Source organism: Canis lupus, chromosome 1 (genome assembly GCF_003254725.2).
Source record: "Canis lupus dingo isolate Sandy chromosome 1, ASM325472v2, whole genome shotgun sequence".
Classification (NCBI taxonomy): Eukaryota; Metazoa; Chordata; class Mammalia; order Carnivora; family Canidae; genus Canis; species Canis lupus.
Genome location: NC_064243.1, coordinates 65,489,350 through 65,498,988, shown reverse-complemented (window position 1 = coordinate 65,498,988; position 9,639 = coordinate 65,489,350). Strand labels below are relative to the sequence as shown.

The following is a 9,639-nucleotide window of genomic DNA, read 5'->3' as shown; positions in this document are numbered from 1 at the left end:
ATTTTAAATAACTTTAAATAATTTAAATCCCTTGCTGGCAATGTGTGTCATAACTATCACTGTTACATAATGTGTCTTTGTTTTTTTAATGGTTATGAACCAAAGGTCATAAATTTGCTATGGTCTCATAGTCTTTTCTTTTGTAGCCAGTACATTCTATGCTTTGCTTAGGAACTCTTACTGTATCATGTTGTTATAAAGATACTTTCCTACATTTTCCTTAAAATTAAAGACAATTATCTTTTTGGTCAGTCAGAAATTGATATTTGTGTATGATCTGAAGTGGTGTTCCAATTTAATTCTTCCCATACAAATAATCAGCTATCCAGCACACATATTTCATAAATCCTGCTTTTCCCCATCATTTGCAATGTTGATTCTCACATATATAAGTTTTCATAGATTATTGAATCTATTTCTGGGCTCTCTGTTCTGCTTTACTGGTCATTTTTTAACCCTATTTCAATTTGTAATGATAAACCTTAATACTTGGTGAGACAATTCCCCCAACATGATTCCTCTTTGTCCATATTTTGACCATTCCTGGGCCCTTAAACTTTTTCATAAATTTTAAATCTGTATGTCAAATTCTTTTAAAAAATCAAGCTTTGATTTTTATCATAATTGCCCTTGTCCCAAATATCAATTTGGAGAGATATTTTTTAAGATATTGAGTCTTCTTATGAACATGCTAGAATTAGCCACTGATCGGAGTCTTCTTCAATATCTTGATTCTCACTGATGTCTGTTCTTCCAGCCTTACTAGTTTCGATTTTTCAGTGAGAAAATCCATGATTAAAAATTATGTTTGGTATGACTGGGGCAGCCTAAGTTATAGATTAGTTGGAGGGAACTTCAGAGTATCTGCTCTATTGCATTGCTGGAATCAAATGTACATTTCCTATTTATCAGGTTAACCAAAAGTCATAATCACTGCAAAGTTTTGTTTTAAAAGGGGAGGAAACATGCTCTATGCCTGAACCTGAGACCTAATGATTAAAAACAGGATAAATAAAGAAGTAAATAAGTAAGTATCAATCCATCATTCTTTTTTTTAAGATTTTATTTATTTATTCATGAGAGACACACAGAGAGAAGCAGAGACACGGGCAGAGGGAGAAGCAGGTTCCATGCAGGGAGCCTGATGTGGGACTCAATCCTGGGACTCCAGAATCACTCCCTGAGCTGAAGGTAGGGGCCTACCACTGGGCAACCCAGGCATTCCTCAATCAATCTTAAACATGTCAGGTCCTAAAGCAAAGGAACTAAAGAGATGAATGAAACTCTCCCAGAAAATCCAGAAGTCCTCCAATTTAATCTCCCAATTGATACAATAATTCCTTTGAAAGCGTACTACGGATGGCTTCCCAACATCTCTAAAAACATTTTACAATGGTGCTCAATTTGAATTCTAGAACTATATTTGAAAGATATTTTTAAAATACTTGAACCGTATTCCTTTTCCTGCTAAATTTATTAATGTAATACAATTTTCTAAAATAAGTGGAAACACAATTGAACATTTGCCTAAACCTTCAATATTACAATAATGATGACACCATATAGATACTGTGCCAACACAGTATATCATTTAAGAAACAGAACACAACTGCATCTTATTTAAAAATTGGAAGATGCTTTCACATTTCTTGAAGATGTGTTTCAAATCAATCAGCATATGAACAGTACACTTGGGACAAGCAATAGCTTTAAGACTACCCCTTCTTAAAGAACCTTAGTACAAAACCATGAAAAACATAAGCAGAAAAAAAAATCTCTAATTTGGAAATGATTTGATACATTTTATATTAAGTAGGAAGAAATGGAAGTTTCTAATTAGAAATGGCATCTGTTTATTTAATATCCTACATGAAGGGGAACTATGGAAACACATCTGGTGCTTCCAGTGGCTGTGTAATAATCAGTATACCCTGACTCTAAAGAATAGCAGAAGAAAATCTGAGAATACAGACTTGAAAGAGTAATATGATCCCTCTACTATCAACTAAAAATCTCAGGCTTGTTACCCTTCTTAAAGTGGTATTTGAGAAGCATTACAGAAGATCCGATGCTCAACTGATTACTTGTCCATATTTCTTGAAATTCATCACAAGCCCGTGACCAGTCTTGGACAATGAAATGATAGTGGAAGGTACATGTGTAACCTCCAGATTAAGGAACTGAAAATTCCACCAATGATTCCTTACGTATCTTGCCCCCTTCTCCAACAATCAAGGATACTGCATGTTTCAGAAGGTGCTATTTCAAAATAATGGAGCCTCTGTAATCCTAGGATACTACATGCAATTACGTGGACCAGAGTTCTGTCTATCTAAGTATATGATAAAGCACTGAGAGTTGGGGTTAATCTGTTATAACAACAAATTAACTAGACTATTCTGGTTAATACTGAGCAACTGCTAGATCTAGTATTACCTTTTATATCAAGAAATAACCAAAGTTTTCAAAATTTTGGTGAGCCCAGTAATGACAAAAAAAACACAAAACAAAACTAGAATTTTTGCCTTTTCCCCCCAAAGTGGATATAATCTTATACTACATACAGGATTAAATTCTAATTTATGAGCTTTATTTCTACCAGTACTAAGATCCTCACTGAGTCCATTATATCCAGTAAAACATATATAATAATTGTTATTATTGAAGAATTACTAACTTAAAGGGAGCAAAAGACTCAGACACATAGCTTAATGAGCAAAGCATGACAGAGTGGAGTCCTTGGGTGGAGTAGGTCTTTGCAGTGCCAAATTAGAGAAACTGAGAGATGTAGTTTTTCTTTTTTCTGAAATGGAAAAGACTCTGCCCTGATGGTTCTTTTCCATTTGACCTCTGTAACCTCCTGTGTCTCTGTGTCCACCCTTTCCCAGCCATTGTGTAATGTCACAGCCATTGTGGTAAAGCCAAAAAAGGAATAATATACATCTGTTAACTGTATGCAATTGACCACACATCAAAATCTTAGGAAAGGTAAATGGACATTGGAATAGTTATGGAACTCAAAAAACAGGAACTAATATAGCTTTTAATATCAGAATTCAAATCAGAATACAAATAAGTGGAAATAAGCAAGTATCAAGTATAGTCATTCATTCGATCAATATTGAATGAGAATCCAAAATATGTTAAATACCATGCTAAGCGCCGAACATAAAGTAGTAAACAAGACAAAATCTCTGCTCTTCCAAAGTGGCTCGGATTCTAGTGGGCACAAAACAAACCAGACATGATGAGAAGAGCGAAATTAAGCAATCCATGTTTGCCTGTCATTCAAGGTAAAATTTTACATTAACAGAAATGAATTGTATCACTCTGTTAACTAAAATCTTTCAATCACTTCCTATTGTACTAAGACAAAAGTTGAATTATTTACCACATCCTATATAATTCATCCTGTGATTGGGGTCCCTACCTGTTAAACCTTTTTAAGCATCAGTTTCTTCATCGTAAAATGTTGATAATGACATTTACTTCTTAGGATTCTTGTGAGGATCAAGTGAGATAATCTGCATTGTATCTGCCAGAGGAAAGCACACCATAAACGTTAGTGGACAAAACTGCCATTATTATCCTACATTATCTCATGCCTTTTCCTCTCCTTGCACCATGCTTTATCTACCCACACTGCTTCTGAAAACCATTAGAATAGGTCAAGTTCTTTTCCTCTTATGGATTTTGAACCTTCTGTTCAAGAGCTTTGTCCTTGGTCTGACAGGCTGCTTCTTCTCCTTTATATTTCAACTTATATTGTTACTTCTAGACTCCACTAAATTGCCCTCCTGTTTCTGCTCATCTCCATCATAGTATCCTGTTTATTTTGTGGACATTTAACTATCTGAAGTTATTTCACTTTTATGAGAGATTACATGATTTACTCAATCTCTGTCCAGTGTAGATTTGGGCTCCAAGAAGTGGGAGCATTTGCCCTGACTTGCCCATTACTATATCCAATATATTTAGAGGAATACTTTGTACTTAGAAGTTATTTAGAAAATATTATCAAGTGAATTAATAGATTCCAAATAAACTGGAAATTTTAATTACAATGAAGTCCAGAAAAATGTTTTGAAAAGGGTTGAATACCAAAAAATACACAAATAGGGAAAACAACCTCAAAATTTTGCTTTTCTTACTAAAGGATTGCTCTAAAAGTGGATGTGCTGTCACTTGGGTGAAAGCTCACCCATAATATCTAAAAATAAAATTTTTAGAGATTTCAAATCATTAGTATTAGTAAACACTTAAGTAATTATTTCTTACTGCACAATTTAATAGATATTGAGCCTATGCAGAAGAATGTGAAACCACAGGGGATTCTGATATAACTGATGGAAATGGAAATAAGTAAAAGATGTTCAAATATAAGGTAGCCTTGTCTTATGCAATAAAATATCTAATGAGTGCTGTGGCGATTACAAACTAAAGGATTTGACTGGTGGACAAACACTGAGCACCAAGGATGAGGGAGACTTGAACAGAATCCAAGGACATGAGGCCTTGTAAAAAGACAGAGAAAGAAAATATTGGGAGAAGAGTATGAGCAACCACTTGTATGATACAGGAGAGATTATCAGTAGATAATTAAACAACCAATTTATCTAGTATTAACGTTGAACTAAGTAAGCACTTCTTGGAGGAGAAGCATCAAAAACCAATGGAGCACTTAACCTAGCATCACCCAATAGAGTTGGCAATACTCTCCATCAGATATTTATTACGTGTTTCGTAAAATATTCTGTGATTGAAGTGTTATTTTCATTTATAAAATGTACCATAATTATAAAAGATTTAATACAGAATATATTAACTCACAGGAAATTGGTTAAGAAGATCATCATTTTCTAGATAAGAATGCTATGCCATATTCAAGGTCACCAGTCAGTAAATTGTAGACCTATGTGAGAGTAAACCAAAATAGTAGACACTAATTCAGTGATTTTTATTACCCCACATTTGCCTCTCAGCTGCAGTAAATATTCATTTCACTTCATATATTATTACCACTTCTGTTCATTATCAGTCACAGTATTTGCTTAGGTGAGATGTTTGTATTTTCCAACTAGTGAAGCTGTCAGTATAGCAGAAGCATTGCCTTCAAATTTTACAAAATGTCTTAAAGATAGTATGAAAGAAAAAATGAATTTAACTTTTGCAGAAAAATTTGTAGATCAGAAGTTGAAATGAAAGAAATCCAGTCTTCAGTTTTCACTAATTAAAGAAAAGTATGAGGGTATGAATGCTGAACAAAAACTGAATTTTGTGAGGGAAGATAATTCAAGACTATCATATTACATAGTTAGCCTATAAGAAATTGAGTTGATGTCAAAAGTATAATTATATAATACAAAGGTATTATGTTATTTTTTTTTTCTTTTGGAACAAGTCAAGAGCTTAAAATTTCTATTTTATTTTGGTTTTTGTTTTTATCACCTAGGATAATTATATATTGAATTTTGCCAAACTTTTCACTTGTACCAATCTTAAGGATCCTATTTTGATCAATATTTTACTATTGACATTTGAATTATTGTTATAAAGCAAATCCCATTATTTCCCATATAAAGCTATAAAATCAGCAATTTTGAAGCATTTAAAGTAGAAGAAAATGCACCAAATGGCACATTTTATCAGCCAAGATATGAAGATACAAAATAATCACAAGTAGATACTGCTTTAATTGAATAGGGAGTTGTCACAAATATTTATATTGCTGGTGACATTTATTCCCTCACAGTTTTCTAAAAATTATTGCAGTATCTTTTTTACAAAAAATTAGAAAAAACTGAAAAATTGACACATGCAACTTTCTTCACTGAATATTATTTTAATACTAATGTGAACATTTTGTTTTATGTACAAACACTTTTCTTTAGGGTGCATTAAAAAAAAAAAAAACCTGAAGAATTCTGTATCTGTTTCACTGGTGATGACAAGTATGTTAATTGCTTGCAGATAACATCTGTTCTAGTGAAATCAAGATGCAGAGGCTGTGTTGGATCTGTGGTGCTAGCAGCTTTCTAAAGCTTTGTCTGGGAGACCTACTGCATGCATTTCAGACTTTCTGGGCAGCTGGAGGGCTTTTGAGCTTTTTTGAGAACTTTCCAGCAACTGAAATAAAATCTGCCAGGAATCCTGGGTCATCGAAATGTCTCCTTTTGAGCAGTGGACTCACCTTTGAAGCTCCAAGATATCCACTGACCATGACGCCTGAGTGTGCTCTGGCTGAAGCAAGTTCAGGGTGAGCTGCTGACCGCCTGCATGCAAGAGCGGGCCTCTGACTTCCTTCTCTGTTTACAGAGCACAGTGAAGGGCCTCTCTGGAGGGAGTAGCAAGAGCCTGATCAATATAATGTCAGATATAAAGAGCCCTTATGCTCAACAGGCCACGTTTACAGTTTTACAGGGTTCATGGACTACAATTGCTTACCAGATGTGCCTATGCAGTTGGTTAACCCATGGCATCATGATGGCTCTGGTCCCAACCTTTTCCAGGCTCCGTATGTTTGTTTCTCCTTTAAGCTATGAATTTGTATAAACTCTGCTGTAGTGTTCCTAGAGAATCCAATGCTACTCACCTGTGGATCAGTCATGCTGCCTTGCATTCCGCTGGAGACACATGAAGTGAGGCCTGAAGTGTCCAGAGTTATACTCCGTATTTGCAGACCTAGCTGACTATATATGTCAATAGGCAGTCTCATTGGGTCTGCAGGTTGGCTTACAGTGGTATAGTTCAAGAAATGAAAAAAATATATGTTTAATATAGAGAGAATATATGTGTAGAATATATATAAATAGAATGTACATACACACACACACATATAAATTTGTTACAGGTTATATAGTTGAGAAAAAGTGAAACCAGAGAGATGGATGGAAACATGAAGTCAGTAAGCACATAAAACACCTGACAAAAAGATCAGAGATGAAATCCCCTGAATATGAAAAGTGAATGGAAGGAGAATAGAGATGTTACACTATATGTCGTACTATAGTGTGGAATTTTATTTTCAAAACTTCACTCAAAAATTTAATTCCTTATTGCCACTATGAGTTTTTAAATATATTTTCACTGTGTTTTAACACATCCTATTTGTATAAAAGCTGTTGACATAGCAGCTTTAAATAAATACACTCTGGCTTTATAATCTAGGAGAAATAAGCTCTTTTCACTAGTTCATCTGAGGACACTTCCTAGGTAAATGGCAATATTACAGCAAAGTCATGATGGAAAGTGTATTTCTTTAGCTATAGAAACACTCCACTCTTTCAGGTTTTCTGGACATTGGTCTGAACTCCCAGGAGATTAAAAAAGGCATTCTTATAAACTTGGAGACACTGTATAAGACATATCTGTTTTAAAAAGTGTAGACATAAGTATCAAAAAAGTTAATAATCACATTCTCAGGTCTATAGTTCCAGAACACTTACTACTGAACAAACAAACTGATTGACCAAGAGGCGGACTATATGGTTTTTGTCAGCACAGATGGTAGTAAAGAAATTAGTTTCTGCTAAGTGTTTTAGTAGTTTATTTTCTATACTTCTGCAACAAAAGTAATTTTTATTTTTCCAAACTGATCTAGCATCAAACTATAACTTTCTTGCAATCCACACGAATCAACAGAAAATTTCTTAATGAGTAATTTTTAAACCATGAGTTAAAATTTATTTGAACTCAGAATTTTAAAACACTTCAGAAGCCTGATTTATAAATACATCTAGATTTTTTTCTACAAAAAGGATATAGATTACTAATAAATATGCACACACATATATGGTGATTGAAATTTACCTTTTCCTTTTTATTGGGTGTTAGCAATCTCATATAAAACACAGTTGTTAGTTTTTTGAAGAATATATTTATTTGTATTTTTCTGGATAGAATACCTCAAAATGATGCATAGATTCATCAATCCCGGACTTGGGATTCTTGCCGTCATCATTCTATGCTGGTAATTACTGTTTCTCTATCTTGTTGATATATTCAAGAGAAACTATGAGGTTTTCCAAGATGGTCATTTTCATTAGCAGTAGAGAAATCACTTTGTTCCATTTGTACTATTATTTACTGATGACTCGTCATTGGTTATATAGATAATATTTTTGTTCTCTTCCTGTCAATCATCAAAATTATTTTGAAATTTTACTACTTCTTCAAAAAGAGAGTAAGAGCAGGAATGATTTGATAATAATTTTAAGACAGGCTACATTTATGAAATATTACATGTTGAAATAACTGGATAATATGTTTGCTTTATATCTGGGTAAAAACATCCCTGTTCTCCTTAACAATAGAGATGAGTGAAAGTTTAGAGCTGATATTTTTGTGAGGAATGGCTTTAAAGAAAGAACTACATTGCCAAAAATCTCAGACTGGCCAACTCAATTGAAACATAGGAGGAAAAAACAAAGTTAAATATTGACAATATGTTTGATCATTGAAATTCTCAACAAGAGATATTTCTAATTTAATAGTAATAGTTGGGTTGAGCTGAAAAGTTCATATTGCTGAAACTAATGCAGTTATAGATATTTATTTATCTTTGAAAAATACTGAGAAAAAATATCAATGTGTTTCAGTATAAATCAGGTTGTAATCTGATTTTAAAAATTCTTTGGGCTAAGAGATCTTTTTTTGATAATTACTCAGTTCCTTAAGCTGAGCCAATTGAAATTACTTTTAAGAAATCATTCATTTCAGACTTTTAAAATTAAAATGTCATTTTGAAAAGATACAGTTTCATTTCAAAGATGGTACATATAAATGTAATTCATTTCTTAAAAATAAATCTAACCTTTGTCTTCTAGAATTATATGGGTTAGCAGGTCTCATCATGAATGTCAACCCTATCAAAGTAGCCTCTATTTCTCCTCTGCAGAACTTACTCCTCTTCTAGGTAATAAATTACTTGTTCCTAGAAGACACTGAGCACCACGAGAAGAGGGACCTGGGGTGTCTTATCAATGGATCTGTAGTTCCTGGTACAGAGTAGACATTCAACTACTATTTGTTAAGGTAAAGAAAGAGGGAGGGGGGAGAAAGGTAGAAATTGAGGTAAATAGATCATCTGTGAATATTGCTTGTTAGATCAGTTTGATCTCAGGGATACTGTCATCTTTGAAGAGAAGGAAAGAGGAAAGTTACCATTTTCTGTTGAAATCTGATGTGAAGGGCAATGTGTTAAAGACAAAAGGAAAAAGGGAGAAAAAAAAGTTCAGTGCATAACACGAAACTGGAAAAGAAAAACCAGGCTGAAATACTTTAAAGGAAGAAACACAAAGGTCAAAGCAGGTTAAACTCAAGATTAAGCGTATTTGTGTACTACCATCAAAGCAAAAAATAAATGCAGGAAAAAAAGTAAATTAAAGAGTGACTTATTTTTTATTTTGAGTAGAGGTGATGAGTCGAGTGGTGAATAAAGTGAACAACGAAATTTCTTAATTGTTGCCAAAATAATATTCTGAATTAGGTTTAATCTTCTTTCTTGAATTTCTCAATTTTAGTTGTTCATTTTTCTGTAACTCCTTCTATTATTTTTTTTTATATTTTTATTCAGTTGTACTCAAAGAAGGGTCCATAGGCCAGTGCTGGTCCATAGTTTTACCTGTCCCTGTGATAAGT

General features: G+C 33.5%; 1 long non-coding RNA gene across 1 annotated transcript; it reads right to left on the bottom strand.

The window, feature by feature from the left end:
- Positions 1-3,272: 3,272 nt before the first annotated feature.
- On the bottom strand, positions 3,273-8,514 carry LOC112643818 (uncharacterized). Its single transcript, XR_003125917.3, has 3 exons — positions 6,191-8,514; positions 4,831-4,912; positions 3,273-3,535 (listed from the first exon to the last, which is right to left on the bottom strand). It is a non-coding gene; the product is annotated as an uncharacterized LOC112643818 (long non-coding RNA).
- Between the last annotated feature and the right edge of the window lie 1,125 nt (positions 8,515-9,639).